We start from the raw sequence: 23,795 nt of genomic DNA, 5'->3' as shown, positions 1-23,795 counted from the left end.
CCTTTGTGGAGATTGAAAATATATTCTGATACCTATACCACATACATTGCTCATCACTCCTTGGTGATATGTCATAGTCGAAATGGTAGAAAAGTCGGTGCTTATAGACAAGGCAATTGGTTGATTTACCCCGGGTTGAAATGTACGTTGACTATGCATTTCAATTCTCTAATGTGCATGGAAATACATTTTATTTGCATTAATGTTAAAGAAACGTTTTCATTTTGAAGCAATCTCTTATAGAAATAAACATAATGATACTACTATCAGTCAGGCTTGGTATATATTACTAATCCTCTCCTTTTATCTTTCACCTCTCCCCCTCTCCATATATATATATATATATATATATATATATATATATATATATATATATATATATATATATATATATGTATATATGTATTTATATATATATATATATATATATATATATATATATATATATATATATATATATATATATATGGAAAAGAAACGGCGTTAGTGTCGCTAGAAAATAATGTGCGGACGTCCCATATACGAAAATCATAAAGGTGCCGAAGTTTCTCATAATAATACACCGAATAAAGAAAAAATTATTCAGTTATCAGTTATACCGACCACTTTACACTACTAAATGCTCACACGTACTTACATCCTTTCTAAAACTTAAAAGTCTTCACTCGAGACAAATATGAAAACAAAGCACTTATCCAGGCCACAATCCATTTCAGCATGGTTAGACTTTATTGAGATTACAATACGCCTGAGATGAAAACATTTGTAATATTGACTGCCTGTTTTAATTAGCCAGATATTTAATAAGGTATCACTTATTATCTAAATCAAGCAGTCTGATATACATTCATGCATGCATGCATGCATACATGCACGCACGCACGCACACACGCACGCACACACACATATGTACATACATGCGTGCATTCCTCCTACTTGGCATCAGTCCGTCGACGGGAGCCAATGGAGTAGCTCCAGAATAAGCTTTTGTTTATCCTTCTTTTATCTCTCTTTCTAGCTTGTTTTAATTTTCTGTCTTCCTCGACTATTTTCATTCCCTGCCTGACAGTTAGACGCCAAAAGGAATGGTTGTTTGCACAGCTCTCCCAGTCGTTGACACTGATGTTTGTTGTTTGCAGTCGGCCATGCACCTTGTGCTAACTCCCCATATTGCAGGTCCTTGTGAATGCGGCCTGGGTCTATTCTCTTGACATGACCGAAACGGTGGAGGCGCCTCTCGCTGAGAATGGAGAACATGCTGTTCATTTTGGTGTGTTCTAGAATCTCTGTGTTGGGTAGTTTGTCCTGCCACTGGATGTGCAGAATGCGCCGCAGACATCTCAGGAGGAAGCTGTTGAGTTTCTTCTGCGTCTTGCATAGGTGGTCCATGTTTCTCTTCTATAGAGGAGAGAGCTGAGCGCGCAGGCTTGGTAGACGCAGTTTGGGTTTCTCGGCGAAGATGGGTTGTTTCAAATCATCTGGTTAAGCCTGACTATCACTGTTGTTCCCTTGGCAATCCTGCCGTTCACCTTATAATCAATGGAGAGTGAGCTGGAGATGTTTGACACGAGATATCTGAAGTTCTCGACAACTTCCAAAATGTACCTATCGAAGATGACATAGGGAGAGGAGTCTGCGTCTTGAGCCATGACGTTCGTTTTCTTCAAACGATTGGTCAGTCCTAATTCATTACAGTGCAAACTGGTCTTTTCTGCTGACAATTCCTTATTACACCATCACGTGATGCTTCATAATTGTTAATGATGGGAGGTTGAACAAAATACATTTGCTCCATTTATAAATTGCATTAATTGTCTAAATTATAACTTATCTTCAAATCTCGTTATATAGTCTTCAGCCGACCAAATAACCATATCAATGACAGGTTTGTTATTTTGTACTATATTATCGATTAAACTCACTATATCGTTTACCACCACAACACGCACTCAATTGTGTTTTCTTATAAGTTCAACACAACACGGCAAACACGGTTGTTGATCAAGACTTCCTCGACGCACGGTTTGCAAATGTTGACCGCATAATTCTTTCACGCATGATTTATTACAAGGAGTTGAGGACCTAGTTGCCGGCGGTAGTGTTTTCCTCCATTGCTCAAGTATTTCAGAAAAGAACTCATCGATGATATCGGTGGTAGATTTTCTTAATTCGTAGGCGTTATACCGGTGAAATTTAGATGTCGATAGATCTGCCTCTGTTATCAAATATTCCGTTAAAAATTGTTGTTTGTGGTCTATCCCTTTGTTATCAATTGTTACCTGAATTACTCGATTGTTAATATCTTTCATATCGGATACAAACTGATTTAATCTTTCTGATTGTTTAATGATTTCGCTTCGAGAACTTGATATATAAAAAACGATATTCTTAAAAGCTTTGCCGTAGTTTTTGTCCATGTCAATTATGTTCTTGATTAATAATTTTAAAGTATCCAATGGTTTTATCAAAGCGAATCTTGCTAGATTTAAATACTCCAAAATCGAGATGTTTTTGAAAAACAATATTCCAAGTTATATCGACTTTATTAATGAAAGTAAGATAACCGGACAACGTTGCATTTTTTAATAACAAGCAAATGATCTTTGTGTGATGGGTTCATTATGTGGTATGATTGTTTATCCTTGGTAAAATTAAACCGTTTTGGTTCATGTGGTGGTGGAGGTGCCTCTGGTGCAACATCAGGGCAACCTAGCACTGATCTGATTGATGATTTATATATATTCACGGCGTAATGGGGGATAGTTTATCTATATTGCAGATGATAATGTTGGTTCGTGAACAGTTATTGCTATTTTGGATTATCTTTCCGTTATATTGTTTATTCTAAGCTGAAAATCATCAGTGATATCTTCGATATCATAGTTTCCGGTTGGTATTCCAATGACGGTCCAGTCGGTGGTTCCATCAGGTTTTTTTTTATTTGCAAACAACATCGAATTATTCGCTTGTAATCTTCCGAAATATTTTGATCTAATATTTAACCAACTGAATTATACTCGCTACTTCGCTAACGTGATCTCGCTTACCTGCATCGCAGTTGGAAAATAAATACTGAATTCAGGACTTGTTGAGCTAGTAGAGATCACTGTTGTTTTTATCTGCGATGTGTTTGCCGATATCTGCTGAAGTAGTTCGATCATTATTCTTTTTATTTTCTTTCAAATGGTGGTTTTCCGAATCAATTACATCGTTGTATATCTTCACCATGTTGGCAAATTCGGAGTCTGATATCGTTGTGTCGTCGAGGCTGGATTATATCTGCAATGATAATTTCGAGTACCCGGCTGTTGCCGTATGCAACCGCGTAACATAATCGTGCAATTTTTTATTCATGCACGTGGATATCTTTCTCGCGATAATATTAAAACACATGCAATTGCTGCTGATGACGAAACGCATAGTGTTACTAGTGCTACTGTTATCGGAGTCAGAGCTGATAATACTACCCCGGTGGACGCAACTAAGTCGACACTTAATAAACGACAACATCAATGGCAGCTGCACGCCGCTTGTATTTTTTTTTTATTTTCACGGTGTAGTTAGCAATGATGGTTCTAACGCTGATTGCCATTCACATACTTGAACATATTTATATTTCTGAACACTTGACTCTGACTTATGTTACGCAGTAACCAACTCTAGCGTTTCAGCAACAAATTCAAGACACCACCAGTAAGATTTGCCGTTAATTTTTTTACCAGCAGCGTCCATTATAAATGTTTCTTCGGTTCCGCTATTTAATCTGTCACAAAATTAGACAAAAAACAAAAATATAAGTTGGTTTTGCCTTAAACCTTTTTGACTATTTCTTGTTGTACATGCATACAACGTTATCTTGGGTGAATAAGTGTTTTTTCCAGGTAAGCGACTATGTTAACATGTACCTCGCCGGAAGGGATATTAATAACATGATATGCACGGGTATTTTACAATGATTTTTGCTCATTTTCCTATGGATTTAAGTAAGATCGATTTCTAAACCAAAACTAATCGTTTTGGATCACGTCAAGGAGCTTATTCGGTTTGTAATGTCTTATCGCGTAATACTGCATTTTATTACAGCGCAGATTTGAACTTTGAATTACAAGTCACTATTAGAGGTTAATGTATTAGTATATATCTAGAGATTATACAGGAACTATTACTATGACCAGTTTTTTTTTGTAGCTGACTGTGACTGTCAATGTGGTTGTGACTGTGACTAAGACTAGAGCTGACTAGAATTTACTAGAGATGTATTGAGCTATCTGAAGCTGCTTATAGCTGTGTGGAGCTTCCAGAGTATTTAAGGCTGCGTGCTGTCGATACGTATGTATGTATGTACGTTTGTCTGTGCCACGGACGTAGGGTGCTGTATGCTGCATATACGTGTATACGTATGACTGTACACGTGGTGGATCCATAAAGGGTGCGAGCGGCCGATAAGAGTGTGGGCCAACCCAAGGAATCGTGCGACTATACATACAACGGATATAGAATCATACATTTGGTTCAGTTATCGTTCCAATTGCATTTTTTGTTCATAAGACCGTTCTGAATCTGAGTTGTGTTCATCTGATTATTTTGAATCTTAGTTCTGTACATAAGATTTTTTTGAATCTTTAGTTGTGTTCATAAGATTATTTTGAATCTTAGTTGTGTTCATGCTATTATTTTGAATCTTAATCGGAGTTCATATTTGAGATTATGTGAATCTCTTGCAGTGTAGAATACTGTTTGAAGCGTATCTGCAGTCCATGAGGTTTTTTGGATTTGCACTTCATAGTGATTTCATAGTTTTGGTTTATTTTCACTGTGTGAATGTTGTGTAGAGTGATTTGAGTCAATTGTATGTTGCGAGAGCGAGAGAATCGTTGTATTTACATCATATATTTTTCTTTATTAATGCATTTCATAAATTTCCATCTTTCTCACATTGTGTTTGTCTTTTAATTTAGTTAAAAAACCCACTCAGATTCCATTCTGCGGCATAATCCAACAGTCGCAACCCTTGAAAACCTGTCGGTGTTATTTCGCCAGTGCATAGAGCACTAACAGCCTTTACACACCAGTGACGTCCGTGGTATGTTTGATAGTGTTATTCTGCTGAGACGATGTTGCGAATCCTGATGACACTGTGTATACGTTATTGATGATCTGTTTGTGAGGAATTTTGATCAGATTAATTTTGTTTACGATCTCAGGAATTCCATTTACGATCTCTTTGAGTATTTTTTTAATCGTATCAATGTTCGTCTTGATATCAGAGAGTTTCATGTCAGCGGTCAATGGAGTACCAAAGAAAACATCTGGATTTCATCAATTTTTTCTAAAGTTTCTTGAACATACTCACATGAACGTTATACTTGGCACGTAACGTGTATAATGTATTAGCTACGGTGCGTTAGTTAGCGTCCAATTTTTTTGTTGCCGCCTCTTCGTCGGATGTTGGCTCTCCGTGCACTACTATTTTATTTCCGTTTAAGCAGAGTTCACCTGTCATTTTGTAGCCGGTATTAGTCAAACGATTAGCAGCGCTTCTTGCAATTTCATCCCTGATGATTGTAAACGATATATTTGTGTCTCAGATTCTACAGCTGTCAGCAAACTCAGTGATCTTATCCGTGACCGCACAGATTACTCGTTGAACTATGACGTTCTTTTTGATGTATTTAGCTTTTACAACACCGTATCTGTCATGAAAAACAACAACTTCATCTCGGTCAACTCCGGTCGATTTTATGAGATCATTAAAATCATCCTGTTTCACGAATTTTGATAAATCTGTGTCAGATGTGTTTTTACTCGCACAGCGAGAGCTTCCGTAAATATATACCATTATTTTTTCTTCATTTTTCCAAATGGGGATCTAAATCAATGATTTCTGAAATTGTTGACTTGTATAATCATGCAAAACGTTGTGAGATGGTTTCGATGATTTCGATATAGACTCGAGCATCGTAATTGCTTCAGGGCAGCATATTGGCGGATCTGTTAATTTTTGTGTTGGTAGCGTTTAGAAGCAAACTTTTGCGTGAACGGGTGTGATAAACTTGACAAATCCTGGAGTGGAGCTAAATTATACGAATCGAAATACACAATTCCACGAAAATCAATTGCGTATTCTACCCAAGGAGTTACAGGTCCAGTGCTGTTATCGAGATTAATAATACTGGTTTCAATATTGTTTGGTTGTTGTGGTGATTGATTGCTCTTTAAAAACCTCAGAAGTGTTTTACGTTGAGCTGTTTAGCAGCATCGATTAAATGAAAATTTGACATCGGTGTTATTGGTCGTACATGCGTGTCAAACGACTCCCTGGTAATCTTAGACCTTTTACCGTTGCTTTTTTAATGCCATTTCAGCGGCGGTTCCACTAGCACCTAACGCAGCAGCTTTTGCAGCAGTTCAATTAGTACCAGCTATCAGCGCTGGTATTGCCGCGAGAAGTGGAAATATTTCTCAGGTTTTAACTATGTCATTGATGGCTCCGGCTGAAAGTTTAAATCGTACTCCGGTGCTGGGTTGTTTTGCGTCATTGAATTGTTTAAGTTAGCGCGCTGTCAATCATATTTTATTTTCACCACCTGTGATGTGATTGTGCTTTAGCGTTAATGTGGTCCCACATATTTTTGCTGTACCTTCTTGACCTGACCAGGAGTCAAACTGACAGTAACATGTAAGACATTTTTTATAAATTACTTGTGTTTCTAAATAACGTGGATATAATTTTCCACTGGCGCATCAACGACTCTCAATCGAGCACCAACACCTTCAAGTAACACTGCTCAGTCGCTACGTATAACCGCAATTGCTCTGTAAGAACCATGAACAACTGGTGGGCCAGCCCGACAACAGGAAGTTGTGTTACCAGAGCTCTAAAGTGTATATCAACAACAGATTGCCTAAATATATCTAAATGTTTCAGCAAGAAGTAATAGATTGGATACAGTGTTGTAAAATTCAATTATGATATTTGCAAACCAGTATCTACGTTTTGATCACGTCCCTTATACGACATCAATTGATGATACGCGCGAGCAACGTGATTGTACTCTAAATTTAAAATTATATCCTCTGATGTTTCTTGATGTCCATTTATCCTCAAAGAAACCTCACCGACTCCAAGAGTGTCAAATAGCATATGGGAGTGTTCTTGATTACACACCTGATTAACATTTTGCAGCACTACAAATATGTGTCTCGGTGCAGAAATATCCTGTTCAGTCGCTGTTTGCCACGTAAATAACCCAGCAACTTTACTTTGGTTACTATCGGTGAAAATTTAGTACCCCGATAACAGAGATTTACCACAGTTGTTCATAAAAAAACAATCGCTGTTCTTCAGCAATCGATGGAGTCATTACTGGCATCCACAACGAAAGTTTATGTAGATTTACATTACCAGCAGCAGCATCGGCTGGTCACCACATAGCGTCATTGTGGTTACCTTTTCGCGCAAGTACAACTCTGTGCTTCGCTCAGAAGATAATTATTCGGACATTTCTTAAAAATCGAAAGATATGTGATAATGGAATCGAGCATGAAAATCTTATACGGTCACCTTTCAGCGCTAAATTACGTGTAGCAAATCCCTTATTATAATTAGGGTTGTGACTATGTGGCATCAACAAATCAGCACCTGATCTATTTATTTTTGTTGGTGGACCTGGCTTTGCGTCAGTCGCAGTATTACGTTGCACCCGTACATAACTAAATTGTTTGCGGTCAGGACTATCAGAATTATCATTGGCAAACATCATTGACGGAGCGCTTGATCTTGTATAATCGTCGGAGTATCTTGCTAACCCTACTAGTGTGGTAGCAGCGTTTGAATTGTTTCGATGTTTTGTTTCTTCCATCAATCATGTATGTGCCACTGTCAAATAACGCCTTCATACCGTTATTAACAAAATCAACTATGACATCAGCTCCATATGGTGTATTGGAAAAACATCTGTTGGAAGATCACCTTCTACTTCAATAAAACCTCAGCGAATAGGAAATATCTACTTGTATCATGGACATGCAATTCAATTCTTCCTCGTGCATTGGGTACATGAGTTTCATACGAATAATACTGATAATGACGCACAGATTCATCTTTAAGGACTGGTTCATCTGTGTCAAATGCTGTATCGGATATACGTTTGAACATCATCATTATACTGTTCATTTTTGAAATCGTGGTCGCCTGGACCTTCTGGAAACTCCGCTCTCTGAAATAAAACTCGTTTTATTGTTTCATCTTCACGCTGATTTACCGTGGTCGCTAGTTTTTAATTTGCGGCTTGGTTTATTATCGTACTCACATCCGCGGGCACAGCCTCTGCGCGACCGCGATAAAGCATCAGCTACATGACCAATTAAGACATGGGGTCATTTAATAAGAATCAATATTGCCGTGCAGTAACAATATTCCAATGAAACTGTCGAATTAGTATACAACGTTAATGTTTTAACCTTACGTAATTACTTTGGATTATGTTTAATGGGATAATAAAAGAAACTGTGACATAAACTACTCCAATACTGACTGACTTGTTTAGTTCTGTATTTCAACCTAGCAGCCATGCGTGGATAAAAGTTTTTGTTTGGCAAATAAATTAATTAATTACATTAAATGATCCCCAAAATTGTCAAGGCGTTCCACGAATCATTGTCCTAAACAAGAACTTCCGCGCTATTTTGAATAAACAGACTGACAGCATGGACAAGTTGTAAGGGAGATAATCTATGACGCTCAGTCTGGCTTTCGAAAAGGGTACTCTCCCATACTAACATGTTTAGACTTCAGTCAATAACTAAGCAGACCTGGTATCATATTATGTTCTCTTCTACTTACTTGTTCAAGCCGAATGATTTGATTGAGCACTCTTAGTGCTATGAATGTTTAGAGAAGAAGGTCATCGAATGAACTTTTAGGTTGTATATAGTCAATGTATAATATTAGTCTTTGTTATAGCGTTGATCGGAATTGTATATAATGTATCCTTCGAATATAGAAAACAGAAACGATTGCATTACAAAGCCTCTGATTTTGATATGTTTGTATTTATGTTTTTGGTTTATGGATTTTTAACGTAGCTTTAACAATTTTTTCAGTCATATCGAAACGATGTCTGCAGTGCGAAAGTTTATAGTGATGTCTATCACTGGGGCATTTTGCCACAGACATATGGCATCATGGCCCGCTCAGTCAAATTATCCTATCACCAGGCCGACCAGTCCAAGCACTAACCTATTAATGCTGAGCGCCAAGCGAGGCAATTGTTAGTAACAATTTTATAAGTTTTTGGCATGAATCGGCTGGGGTTTGAACCCATGACCTCGCGCATCCGAGGCGGGCGTTCTAATCACCAGGCCACCGGATCGGTCATCTTGTAAACTTATTTCATTTTTATGTTAAAACTTTCTTTTATCACTCCCATCTGCCAAACAAGAGGTCGTGAGCTCAAAACTCGCGGAATCCCAATTTATATTTTTCAAAGGATTTTTAAAATCTGTTATTTTTATGTTGAAATTTTTTTTTGATCTCGCGCATCCTAATTGTTTTATATTTTTTTACAGTTCTATTTTTATGTTTATACTGTTTTTATGACTCCCGTCCTATATGCTATTTCATCGTCTCTGTCATGTTGAGTGACACGCTGACCATCAACTTCATCTGAAACCTCATCATATGGCATTATGTCTAAAATAGTGTTGTCAACTACCGAGTATAATTTCTTAACGGTATATACTGTGGATTTCCTAGAAAATCCTTATATCTACTTAAGGTTATCCTCTATTACGCTCCAGGGCCAAAATCGGCAGTTTTCGGTAGTACTTTATACACCACAATCCCATCCGCCATCCCCTCACGCATTTGAAAAACAATTGAAATCACACATAATATTTTTAAAATCTATAGCAATAAATTATTCCCGATAGTTTACCAGCTGAATATGTTTTAGTATTTCATGTGTCAAAAGTAGCTCCAGTCTGGGTGTACAATTATAATATTTTAGATGTGCGATGTGGAAACACAGATTGGACAGATGTATGGGATGTCATATTACCCATTCAAGATCAAAGATGGATGCAATCCCGAAGAATATTAGAGAAAACTTAGACGTAATGAGATAAGTTCTATAACAAATTAAAAAAAAAACAAAAAAAAAAAACAAAAAAAAAAAAAAAAAAAGAGTCGGGTTGAATCTTTTTAATCGATGCTAAAGTAGTTAATGAAACATATATTGCAGGAATAAATGAGTCTTTCAAGTAATAATGTAACTGCATATCGGAAGGAAAAATCAACAATAACATATGTATAACGCATGAATTGGCAAATGGTGATAACCTTGTAAATCTTGTTATCGCCAATCCTGCTGAATAGATGCTTATGTCAACATGACATATTAAATAAGATACTTGTTATGATGAAAATGTGAACGCGCTGAGTTAAAATATGGCCAACAATATGGTCATCTTGAATTTTTTGTATTGCCATTTGTGAATGAAATGCGATATTGCGATATGGTTTGTACTATAATGGGGCGCTGGGTGGCCTAGTGTCTTAACACTCGCCTATACCGATCACTGCCATCTCATTTCTGTCCGCGTGGGTTAGAGTCTCACAATCAGACAATTTAGGCATGTGAGAAAGCTTGCTTGTAGCTCCCCGTGGGTTATTGGTTCTTACTTGATATTTTCCACGGAGTTATCCTCCAGTAGTTATACTGGCCGTCATGTATAGCCTATATTGTGATAAGGAACGGCGTTTCTTCAAAGGAGCAGTAGCAACATCAACTTAAGATATTTACTTGATCCTACGAGAACATTTCATGTAGCGGGTCATTTTTATAATCGAAATACATACGTAGTTATCGGCACTTTAGTTACGTCGTGATCAAGTCAATGACTTTTCTCTTAAAGGTGACTTACAAATGTCATACTTTTGGAACAATACATTTGGCAGTATCACAGCTACAAATAAAACACAAATGATAAAAGAAAAAGAAATATATTTCATCATTCTAGTTGGCATTAAGCACGATTCATTCGATTAAGACAATATATATATATATATATATATATATATATATATATATATATATATATATATATATATAATCCCTAGGTGCACGCGACTATGCTACATTTTATACTTAGAGCTTTTCACTTTTGATATTTATTTTATAACGCTGTCATTGGTACATCATGCAGTATAATATCATCGTGGCTCGATGGATGTAAGGTGCCTAAAGACATACTGATATCACGATAGGCCATGATCTACGTATCTTGCATATTATCATAAGCAGAGCTAACTTAGTGGATGGCTCAAGTTGAATCCTCTAATGTATATTGTTTTTAGCCCTTCTTAATCATAAATTAGATCCTCATTGTTTGGCATCTTGTTTTGTTTCTACAAGTTATCACGTGTTATAGTTATCCACTCTGATAATTATTTAATATAAGGATATGACCCACAAAATGAACATGAAACATGAAACGTAGCAGTATCTCGTTTTATGTGCGTTATTTGGTAAACTAACCATTATCACACAAAAAATGTGAAACGGAGTCTTCTAACTTTCCGAGTGTGAGTCTCTCTATGGTGTTAGTTTTCTTTTTCGCATCATCGATTTCGACAAGAGTTTTGCTACGGTGACGCCATATCGAGGTCGCGCCCCCTCTGTTGCTATCAATTAAAACAAGTTATATCATATAATAACCAACCAGCGAGAAGCTTACACACTAGATTAGCTCGAGAGCGAGAGGAATCAATACAAACGTATATGCCACGAAGATATGCTGTTAAGGAAAGGTTTCAAGAATCCCAAGTTGAATTCGCAGAAGGTGCATAACAGTTATTTAGACCAACTGTTAAAACTGCCAAAGAGATTGCTGCAGCTGCAACACCATCACAGAAGGTTATGGAAACATTGCCAAAACAAATTAGCTAAGTTGTGGTGTCTGCCGTGAAACACGTGCTGAAATCGAGGATATTAGAAATATTGTCGATGATCTATCTAATCCAAAATTAAAAACTAGGTATTTTACTCAGCAAAGATATATCCAATCTATAGGTGATCCTTCTTCTGTTGCTGCGAATGGGTATCAACTACGGCATCAGCTTTTAAAGCCAGAGTTTTATTGCAGTCCAGAACATGAGTGGACTGCTAAAGAATTTCGTGAGTATAAGAATATTTCACAAATCAATAAAAAAATATAAGCAAGAACATGATGATTTTGTTGAAAATGTTAATGAAATAAAAAAGTGTGGGAATAATAGTTATATGGCTAACAAAGTAGTGATTTTGACCACGGAGACAACCAACACCTGATCCCACTCTGGTAGAGCAAGTTGTAACTGGAAGTGGTCTTATTAATTCTCCTAACAATATCCTTCATTATGTGCAACGGTTAGAAGTTCTCATAGGAGGAAAACGTGCTGGTAATCATTCTCCGGATATAATCAATGATGCAGCTGATATATGTCGGCGATTACTTCAAGGTGGTATCATGGATATTAATGTGTATCGATCTCTCACTGATGCACTCGCTGATGACTACATTTGATTAGATAAATGAATAATAAATAAGATGACCATACACAATAACGGTCACCGCAGACCCTTGATTGACAGAGTTGTAAACTCGCGATTACCTGTTTAAAGACCGTATTACTGAGATGGGATATGTAATGTTATTCAGGGATTATCCAAAAGCATGGCTCCCAAAACAGCGTCAATAGCTAAACAATTATCAATGAAAGCTATCGACGTTATTCGTGAAAAAGCTCCTGGTGCAGTTGCTAGTGCTGCTGGTAAAACATTCACGGGAATCAAAGACAGAATAGCACAAATATGACACAGACGTAAGACTAAAAAACGACAAGTAAACTTGCCATCCACAGAGGTTATGCCCGCGTATGTCACTAAAAAAATAGACCAAGCCGCAAATTAAAAACTAGCAGCATTGTAAATCAGTGTGAAGATGAAAAAATAAACACGAGTTTTATTTCAGGAAGCGGAAGGTCTAGGCGACCACGATTTAAAAAATGAGCAGTATAATGATGATGTTCAAACGTATATTCGATACAGCATTTGACATGGATGAACCAGTCCATAAAGATGAATCTGTGCGTGATTATCAGTATTATTCTTATGAAGCTCATGTACGCAATGCACGAGAAAGAATTGAATTGCAGTTCCATGTATGTATGTATGTATGTATGTATGTATGTATGCATGTATGTATGTATGTATGCAAGTAAGTATGTATTAATATATGTATGTATGCATGTATGTATGTATGTATGTATGTATGTATGTATGTATGTAGGGATGAGGGATGGATGGATGGATAGAAGGATAGATGGATGGAATGATTGATGGATGGATGGGTGCATGCATATTTGTTTCAGATCAATACATTTTTCATGTTGCAATATGGGAATGCAGGTTTCAACTCCTTGGTTTCGAGTATAAATTCCTCAATCACCTCTTGATTTTTTACCTCCTGATTGATCCGTATCACTCGACTGATCAGTTTCTTTACTTGTATCTTGCAGAATCTTGAAACATTTCAAACTGTCTATTCTACTCAGGTTGCTTTGTCCATACCTAGACACATATGCCTTTATCTCGCTAGTGTCAACATCTAACTCTAGAAAATTAAATATTGAACATATATATATATATATATATATATATATATATATATATATATATATATATATATATATATATATTCAGACATGTCTGCTTTTATTGATTTCATAAATGATTTAAAGTTATTTAAGTAATATTTATAGAACATTTAGGGAAATTTGATGCAATTACAAGCCATTTTCTATAAAGTCCATATTAGTACAATATTAATTTATGCAATTAAATCCCCTCTTTTAATTCAATCTTTGTTTAGGGAAAACTTTGTTTAGATCATACGCCCCGCTTTCATATAATTTGAGTAGCGCTGGCATCCATCATCAACCCACACAATTAATGCAACTTTCATTCGATGAATATGCAATGACATAACATTTTGGTATAACTTTTTGAATTAATTCATCAAATAGTTTATATAAGAAAGTTACGAATTATAAAATTTATTAAACTTGCATGAAACCAACGATTAATTAGAACCCTATTCAATTCGGGTTTGCGAAATCATGACTTAATGAAAATTAAACTCAGAATAAATATGGTAGTACGTATTGTAAAATTGGTATCGCAATCATGAGGCAAATGGTGTTGTGACTGCATGTGATTGCAAACACTGCTGTAAATGTATCTTTATTTATAACTTATTTCAATGGACTACTTAGAACGGCTTATTACAACAGGGTTTGTGATTTAATGCCGTCTCAACCCCTATTTGAATTGTAACTTTCATTCGATATTAAAATCATGGGCAACATCTGCAAGTAATATTTTAACTTCAAAGTGGAATGTATAAACACACACACACACACACACACACACATATATATATATATATATATATATATATATATATATATATATATATATATATATATATATTCTTCAGGTGAGCAGATATATTATATTCTGCGCACTCTGAAATAACCGAGACATGCCACTTTTAATTTTATTATTTTAGATCGTTATTGGCAATTATAGTTGTATCATATATTAATGTAGTTATTGGAATTCTGCCAATAGAGAATATATATATATATATATATATATATATATATATATATATATATATATATATATATATATAAGCAGTACTGCTTAAGATGCTTCATAATTCAATTAATATGTTTTCTTGTCAATTATGTATGAATAAAAAAAAGTAATTGAAACATGCCTAGTTTCAATGGGACATGACGAATATTATCCGATGCAAAGTAAATCATGCTAAACGACTGGAACAATCGGTGATGAGGCGATTGCATATTTTAAATGCAGCCTCAAAACTTTCTTATAGCACTCGATGTTCAGTATCACATTTTATTTTGTTTTCTTTAAAGGTATTTTCAGAACAATCCTTTGATGCAGAGAAAATACATTTTAAATTTGAGACTTAGATCATAATTCACTTGCACAAGAAAGTCACCAAACGTGGTCGGCCTTAATCACGTCAAGGGACTTTGTGATAGTTTCAAGTGCATATATTGTTTGACGTTATAATAGTTGCAAAAATGATATGATGGGTGTACATTTTTTCCGCTATTTCGTCTTCAGCAATTTACGTGGTGTAGTGTATGTTTGAGTACGTTCAGTTATTCCGTATTTTTTATATCTTCTTTTTCAAAATACTGCTATTTAATTAATCATCCGTTAATATTCGTGTTTCCTCTACTCCATGATTTCTTCTAATTATCGTATATTGTAATCATTTAGAATAGTTCTCACGTGTATTTAGCTCTCTCTATCATATAATCTCCACAGGCTTCTGATATCATATACTCATTTGATCTTGCTCCATATGTGTTCCGCAACTTCAAATTTCAAACTAAGAATCCCATATACGTTTGTGATATATGTACATTTCTGAAAATCGGAATGACTCCTTTTAAAATGGACTATACTATTTACAACTAATGCTCGCAATTTATTCGCCTAGGTAGAGTTTACTACAACGGAGATATGGTAAGCAGAATTATTTATTCCTGGTATGAATTTCAAAATTGCTGTGTCAAGTTGAAGTTTATAGCTATTATAGCTGGCCGGTGTAAAACATGTTTTGAACTTTAAGGGTAAAGTAAATAATTTTAAATTGTTATGTTACTTGGGTGCAGCATATACGAGTTTCGATAAACATTCAAGCCGACCCCTTCAAATAATTTAGTGTCGTTCTTATTATAAGAGGTTCCATCGATGCCCACAGGAACAAAATGTTTACAGTATCGATTTTTCTGCGTTATTCTACCCAGGTATAAAATGTAGTTCATGCTACCATAATAAGAACAAAAGCTGGTTTAAAACGAAATTTTGCAGATGGGTGCATACATAAATAATGGATATCAAATTTAACCTGAACTTTAGACAATGAGGGAAAATTCGATTGTAAAATGCAAACTAGATCAAATGTTAAAGTGTGAACGAAGGAAAATGAATGGGATCTCGAAGAAAATATGGTTCCTTTTAAATCAAGCGATATGAAAAAGTCCACAACCAATGCCTCATGTACGTATTGTATTGTTACCACTTTATATTTGCTCAGCAAGGTAATGTTTTATTTATAACAACGTGCAAGGTAATTTTGGGGTCATGAGATGGTCACAAATGCAGACGACGTTCTTCCTGCAACAGTTAAACGGCCATTTATCGAACCCACTACCTCCTGCTTCCAAAGCGTACGATCTTACCATTTATGCCATCGGAGCGGATGACTATAAAATACCCCAGCAGGTAGGTTGTCTGTAATTTTGTAACGTTAGCACAATACGTTATTTCAATATCTGCACGTGTGTTTATATACATATATATATATATATATATATATATATATATATATATATATATATATATATATATATATATATATATATAAGTAGTATAGTGGGGCGGTATAGCTTCAATGGGAACTAGCATTACATAACCCTCATATCGAATGTAGCCTCAAAAGGAATTTAACATGGGGAATTTTAACATGGATGGGTCTGTTTAGGGACATTACAGGCCACCATATCCACTCTGGCGACAAAATGTTTAGCCTCAAACGGAATTAGCATCATAGAACCTCCTCTAGCGATTATAACCTCAAGGGGAGTCACAATTTCAAACAGGGTATATCCACTCTGGAGACAAAGGGAATTTAACATGGGAAATTTTAACATGGATGGGCTTGTCTAGCGACAAGGGGAATGGAACATGGATGGGCTTGTCTAGAGAGAAGGGGAATTTAACATTAATGGGTCTGTCTAGCGACTAAGGGAACTGAACAGGGAATATTTATATATATCACACAGACAAGAGACAAACATGGATACCACATGAAGAAAAAAAATTGAGGCAAAACAAGTCATTTTCTTTTCGTGACCTATGAGGGGCCCTGAAAAGGGCCTTTCGCTTCTTTTTCTATTTTCTCCATTTCTTCCACCTTTTTCCAACATTCCATTCTTCTTCTCCTTCTTCTGCTCCGTCTCTGGCATCCATTCTGGATGGCCCAATGCTCTGAAGTTGTTCTGTAATTTGATTCAGTTATTGTTGAGCCGCTCAAACTCTTCCTTTTCCTATATGTTTTCTCTTTCTTTACTCTCGTTAGTCAAGTTGTTTTTGATCTTCTTAACTTCTTCTCTCATCACTTTCATGATCTGTTCTTCTGTTTGTTTCAGCTGACTTACTCCCCTTTTATGAAAGACCACTCAGTCCATTTCAAAATGTTTCCCATGAAGCCCCTGACACTTGTGAGATGATCTATGGCCTCCTTCAATGATCCTACTCTCACATAGGCAGGATGAATCAAGCCTCTCAAGTTCTTTTCATCCTCTTATATCATCCCTTTTATCACCTCTTATATCATCCCTTTTATCATCTCTTTTACTTCCTTTAGACTATTAGCATAGTCCAGACATTCTCCTAACTTCCATTCTTTATCTATCCTTTCCATTACATAATTAATATCCAATATCCAATAATATATAACTATCAAATACTTCAACAACTCCGTCGTGGCCACCATCTTCGTTGTCTTTATTCTTTTGAATGGCGCGAATGGAGAACGCTATGACTTTTATATCATAAGCACGGACGTGAAGGAAAACATCCCTTACTTTTCTCTTATCATATTATCAAATATCCACACAAACGTAATGAGACAGTTAAACATAACTATAATCTATTATCCACACATGCCAAGGAGCAAAGTCTAACCCCAATTAACTATCCACACACGGAAGCAGCAAAATCAAACCCAACTTATACTCTCCCCACACGCTAAACAACCAAAACAAAACCAAAATGTACTATCCACACATGCTAAGCAGCCAAATAAACCCTTCATCTACTATTCACACACGCGAAGAAGCTAAAAACATAATCAGAATATATAATCGACAAACGCGGAGAAGCCAAATCAAACCCCATAATCTACCATCCACACACACTAAGAAGCGAAACAAACCTATCATTTACTATCCAAACACGCGGAGATGCCAAATCAAACCTAAAATGAACTATCCAAATACGTGAACAAGCAAAACAGACTATTAGTTTACTATCCAAGAATCCCATTATATACTAGCACACACTGTTAGAAGCAGAAACAAACCCATCATGTACTATCCACAACCGTGAAGAAGCCAAATTAAACCCACAATATACCATCAACATACTAGAATAATCCGAATCTAACCCCAAACTCTACTATTCACACACGAGAAGAAGCCAAATCACACCCCAAGATATACTATCCACACAAGCGGAGAAGCCAAATCAAATTACAAACTCTACTTTCCACACACACGAAGAAGACAAATCACACCCCAATCTCTATTATCCACACAAGAGAGAAGCTACAAACATTACCACAATCTACCATTCACACACGGGAGAAGCTAAACATATAACCACAATCTACAATCCACACACGCAAAGAAGCTCAAAACTCAACCATTATCTACAATTCACACACGCGAAGAAGCACAACAAACTCTTACTTTACAATTAAAAATCCATTATATACTATGCACACACGCGAAGGAGCCAAAACTAAATACTCATCTACGATCTACACACGTGAAGAAGCAAAACCAAACCCACAATCTACCATCCACACACAGGAGAAGCTAAAACATAACCACAATATACTATCCACAAACCCATAATCTACCGATTACACACGCCCCGAAGCAGGAACAAACCGATCAATCAATATCAACACACGCGGAGATGCCAAATCAAAACCCATACTATATTATCCATACACGCCAACATGTCAAATCAGACCCCATAACCTTCCATTCACTCTCGCCAACAAGCATATACAAACACATCCTTTACTATTCACACACGCGGAGATACCAAATAAAATCTCAAATTTACTATTCACACACGTCATCAAGTCAAATCAAAACCCGAAATCTATCTTCCACACACAGAAGAAGTTTGAAAACATAACCACATTTTACTATCCATAATCCCATAATCTACCATCCACACACGACAAGAAGCAGAGAAAACCCATCATATGCTATCCACACACGCAGAGATGCCAAATCAAACTCCAAACTCTACTATTCAACACACGCCTAAATGTCAAATCAAGCCCCAAATCTGCCATTCACAGACGCCAACAAGCAGAAACAAACCCATCCTTTACTATTCACACACGAGGAGATCCCAAAACAAAACCCAAAATATACCATCCACACACAGGATAAGCTAAAAACATAACCGCAATCTACTGTCCACAAACCCATGATCTACAATCCACACACGCCAAAAAGCAAAAACAAAACACCCATCATTTACTATTCACACACGCGGACATGCCAAATCGAACCCCAAACTCTACTATCCACACACGCGAAAAAGTCAAATCAAACCCCATAATCTGTCATTCACACACGCCAACAAGCAGAAACAAACCCATCCTTTACTATGCACACACGCGGAGATGCCAAATCAAATCCCAAATTTACTATCCACACACGTCAACAAGTCAAATCAAACACCAAAATCTACCAAGAAATACTCATTCCACTTACATAAGATACGATAAGAATTCTTAATTTTAATTAAAGATAGATATAAAGTAAAATCACTGAAAACATAAAAGAACATATAGAACATAACATAATGACACCCAAAGAAAAATACACCATTAAAAGTATCACAAGAGTGAACTGAAGACGTATGTGATTAAAGAGTGACAACATAAAAGTACATCCAAACAAGTTGTGATATATTTCGAAACATGAATAACATAATTTCCATGAATCGCCCATGGCTTGATCATTTGTGTGTTAGTTTTATCGTTTGTGAAGACACTAATGGTCAGGTACAGAAAAACGCGTCTAATCTTCTCGCGATGCGAATAACAAGTGAAACCAATTTGAAGTTAAGGCGGTTGAAAATATCGGCTGGCCAATGAAGTCATTTACAATGTGGAACACATTGTTTGGTTGTAAATTCAGGGCAAGTAGTATAGCGGCCAGCCTCATAATAAAAAATAAACACATCCGATCTTGTCACTGTGCGAAAAGGTACTAAAGTCAATTCGAAGCGAAAGCGGTAAGAATATAAGTATAGCCAATGAAATCGTTTATGATGAGCGATGCATTGTTTTTTTTTTTCTAAGGTAGTGTGGCAAAATAATGCCAACGAAAGAGCGTTGTTACCATTGCAGTGCAGACAGGTTAGAGTGTAAACGTACAATCTCTTTGTTGCGTATTGTATCATTTCTTCTTGCCACATCAAATATTAAACGGCCACAGTACAGGTTCGCGTTTTGAAACTGACAAACATTTTTTAATCTTACTCAAGCATTTTGACAAGCACACTTACATCAATAGAGACAGAAGTGTTACAGTACCGGATGTCAGAGTTTGTTATTTTACCACCTTCAAACTAGTGAATTTGGGGTTTGTGTGAAGTAAATAAACTAATGTACAGTGAACTTCAAGAATGATAACCCAAGCTGTCTGGTAAATGTGTGTATAGTTGTTCGCTTCTCCGCGTGTGTGGATAGCAACATTTGGGTTCAATATGGCTTCTTCCCGTGTGTGGATAGCAGATTGTTGGGTTTTGTAAGCGCTCGCGAACGTTTGTGTGGATAGTAGAGTGTGTGGTTATTTAGCCATCCCTTCTGTGTGGATTGTACATTTTGGGTTTGATTTTGCTTCTTCGCGTGTAGATAGTATATTTAGAGGTTAGTTTTTTGTACTTTCGCGTGTATAGATAGTAAAGTGTGGGCTCACGTGTGTGGATAGTATTAATGGGTATTGTGGATAGCAGAATTTGGTTTGCTCCTTCGCATGTGTGAATGATAGATTTTGGTTATGATTTTGCTTCTTCCCGTGTGTGAAAAGTAGATGTTGGGTTGAATTTGGTTTCTTCACGTATGTGAACAGCAAAGTTTGGTGTTTGATTTAGCTTCTCCGCGTGTGTGGATAGTATATTGTGGTTATGTTTTTACCTTCTCCCGTGTGGGGAGAGTAGAGTTTTGAGTATGATATAGCTTCTCCGCGTGTGTGGATAGTAGATCTTGGGTTTTGATTTGCCTTCCTGTGTGTGGATAGTTGATGTTGGGGTTTGATTTGGCTTCTTCTCGTGTGTGGATAGTTGAGTTTGTGTTAGAGTTGGCTTCTTCACGTGGGTGCATAGTAGAGTGTGGTTATGTTTTTAACTTCTCCATGTGTGGATATTAGAGTTTGGATTTGATTTGGCTTCTCCTTTTGTTTGGATAGTACATTTTGGGATTTGATTTGGCTTCTGCTCGTGTGTGGATAGCTGATTTCGGGGTATGATTTGGTTTCTTCTCGTGTGTGGATAGTATAGTTTGGGTTCGATTGGGCTTCTTCACGTGTGTTGATAGTAGATTGTGGTTATGTTTTTAGCTTCTTCCATTTATGGATAGTAGAGTTTGGGGTTTTATTTGGCTTCTTCGCGTGTGTGGATAGTAGATTGTGGTTATGATTTTAGTTTTTGTTTTTGCTCCATCGCGTGTGTCGATAGTATATAATCGGGTTTCTGGACAGTAAAGTAAGAGTTTATTTTGCTTCTTCGCGTGTGTGAATTGTAGATTATGAGTTAGTGGTTAGCGTCTTCGCGTGTGTGGATTTTAGATGGTGGTTATGTTTTTAGCTACTCCCGTATGTGGATGGTGGATTGTGGGTTTGATTTTGGCTTCTTCAAGTGTGTGGATAGTAAAGTTTGGGGTTTGATTTGGCTTCTTTGCGTGTGCGGACAATGCAGTTTGGTGTTTGATTTGGTTACTCTGCGTGTGTGGATATTTGATTTTGGGATTTAATTTGGCTTCGTCTCGTGTGTGGATAGTATAGTTTGGGGTTTGATTTGGCTTCTTCTCGTTTATGAATGGTAGAGTGTAGGTTTGATTTAGCTTCTGGAGAGTAAATGATGGGTTTGTTTCTTCTTCTCAGGCTGTGTGGCTAGTATATAATGGGGTTTGTGGGTAGCAAAATAAGAGTTTGTTTGGCATCCCCGCGTGTGTAGGTAGTAGATGAGCTTTTAGTTTTGGCTCCTTCGCGTGTGTGGATTGTATATGATGGGGTTTGTTGGCAGTAAAGTAAGAGTTTGTTTAGCTTCTTCACGTGGGTGGATAGTAAAATTTGGGGTTTTACTTGGCATCTTTGCGTGTAAATGATGGGTTTGTTTCTGCTTCTTGACGGGTGTGGATGTTAGGTTTTGGTTTTGATTTGGCATATCTGCCTGTGTGGCTGGTAAATAATAGGTTTATTTCTGCTTCTTGACGTGTGTAGTTGATATATTTTGGGGTTTGATTTTGCTTTATCTTGTGTGTAAATGGTTTATTATGGTTATGTTTTATCTTTACAGCGTGTGTGGATGGTAAAGTATAGGTTTGATTTGGCATCTCCGCGTGTGTGGATATTAAATGATGGGTTTGTTTCTTCTTCTCGGCGTGTGTGGATGGTAGATTATTGGTTTTGTATAGTAGATTGTTGTTATGTTTTTAGCTTATCCTGTGTTCGCATGGTATATTTGTGGTTTAATTCGGCTCCTTCACGCTCGTGGATAGTATAGTTTTTGGGTTAGATTTGTCTTCTTCGAGTGTGTGGATGGTTAATGAGTGTTTAGTTTTGACTCATTCGCGTGTATGGATAGTATATAAATGAGTTTGTGGATAGTAAAGTATTAGTTTTGCTTCGAGTGTTTGAATTGTAGATTATGGGTTAGTTTCAAGCTTGTTCTCGTGTGTGGTTATGTTTTTAGCTTCTCCCCTGTTTGGATGGTTGATTGTGGGTTTGATTTTGCGGCTTCACCTGTGTGGATAGTATATTTTGGGGTTTGATTTGGCTTCTTCTCGTGTGTGAAAAGTAATGTTTGGGGTTTGATTTGGCTACTTATCGTGTGTGAATGGTAGATTGTGGGTTTGATTTGGCTTTTTCACGTGTGTGGAAATTAAATGATGAGTTTGTTTCTGCTTCTCAGCGTGTGTGGCTGGTATATAATAGGTTTGTTGTAAAATAAGAGTTTGTTTGGCATTTCCGCGTGTGTGGGTAGTAGATGAGTGTTTAGTTTTGGCTCATTCGCGTGTGTGGATATTATATAATGGGGTTTGTGGATAGCAAAGTAAGAGTTTGTTTTGCTTCTTCACGTGTGTGGATAGTAAGTTTTGGGGTTTGATTTGGCATATCAGCGTGTGTAGATAGTAAATGATGAGTTTATCCTTCTTGACGTGTGTGGATGGTATATTTTGAGGTTTCATTTGGCTTCTTTTCGTGTGTAAATAATAGATTATGGTTATGTTTTATCTTCTGAGCATGAATTGATAGTAAATTATGGGATTGATTTGGCATTTCCGCGTGTGTGGATAGCAAATTGTGGGTTTGTTTCTGCTTCTTGGCGTGTTTAAATGGTAGATTATGGGGTTTGATTTGGCTTTTCCGTGTGTGTGGATTATATAATGTGATTATGTTTTTATCTCTTCCCGTGTGTGGATCGTATATTTTTGGTTTGATTTGGCTTCTTAACGTGTGTGGATAATATAGTTTTGGGTTTGATTTGGCTTCTTCGCCTGTGTGGATGGTACATAAGTGTTTAGATTTGGCTCTTTCGCATGTGCGGGTATTATATAATGGTGATTTTGGATAGTAAAGTAAGAATTTGTTTGACTTCTTCGCTTGTGTG

The sequence above is a fragment of the Sinohyriopsis cumingii genome, chromosome 14 (genome assembly GCF_028554795.1).
Source record: "Sinohyriopsis cumingii isolate HCF-2022 chromosome 14, ASM2855479v2, whole genome shotgun sequence".
Lineage (NCBI taxonomy): Eukaryota > Metazoa > Mollusca > Bivalvia > Unionida > Unionidae > Sinohyriopsis > Sinohyriopsis cumingii.
This window is presented reverse-complemented; position numbering follows the sequence as displayed.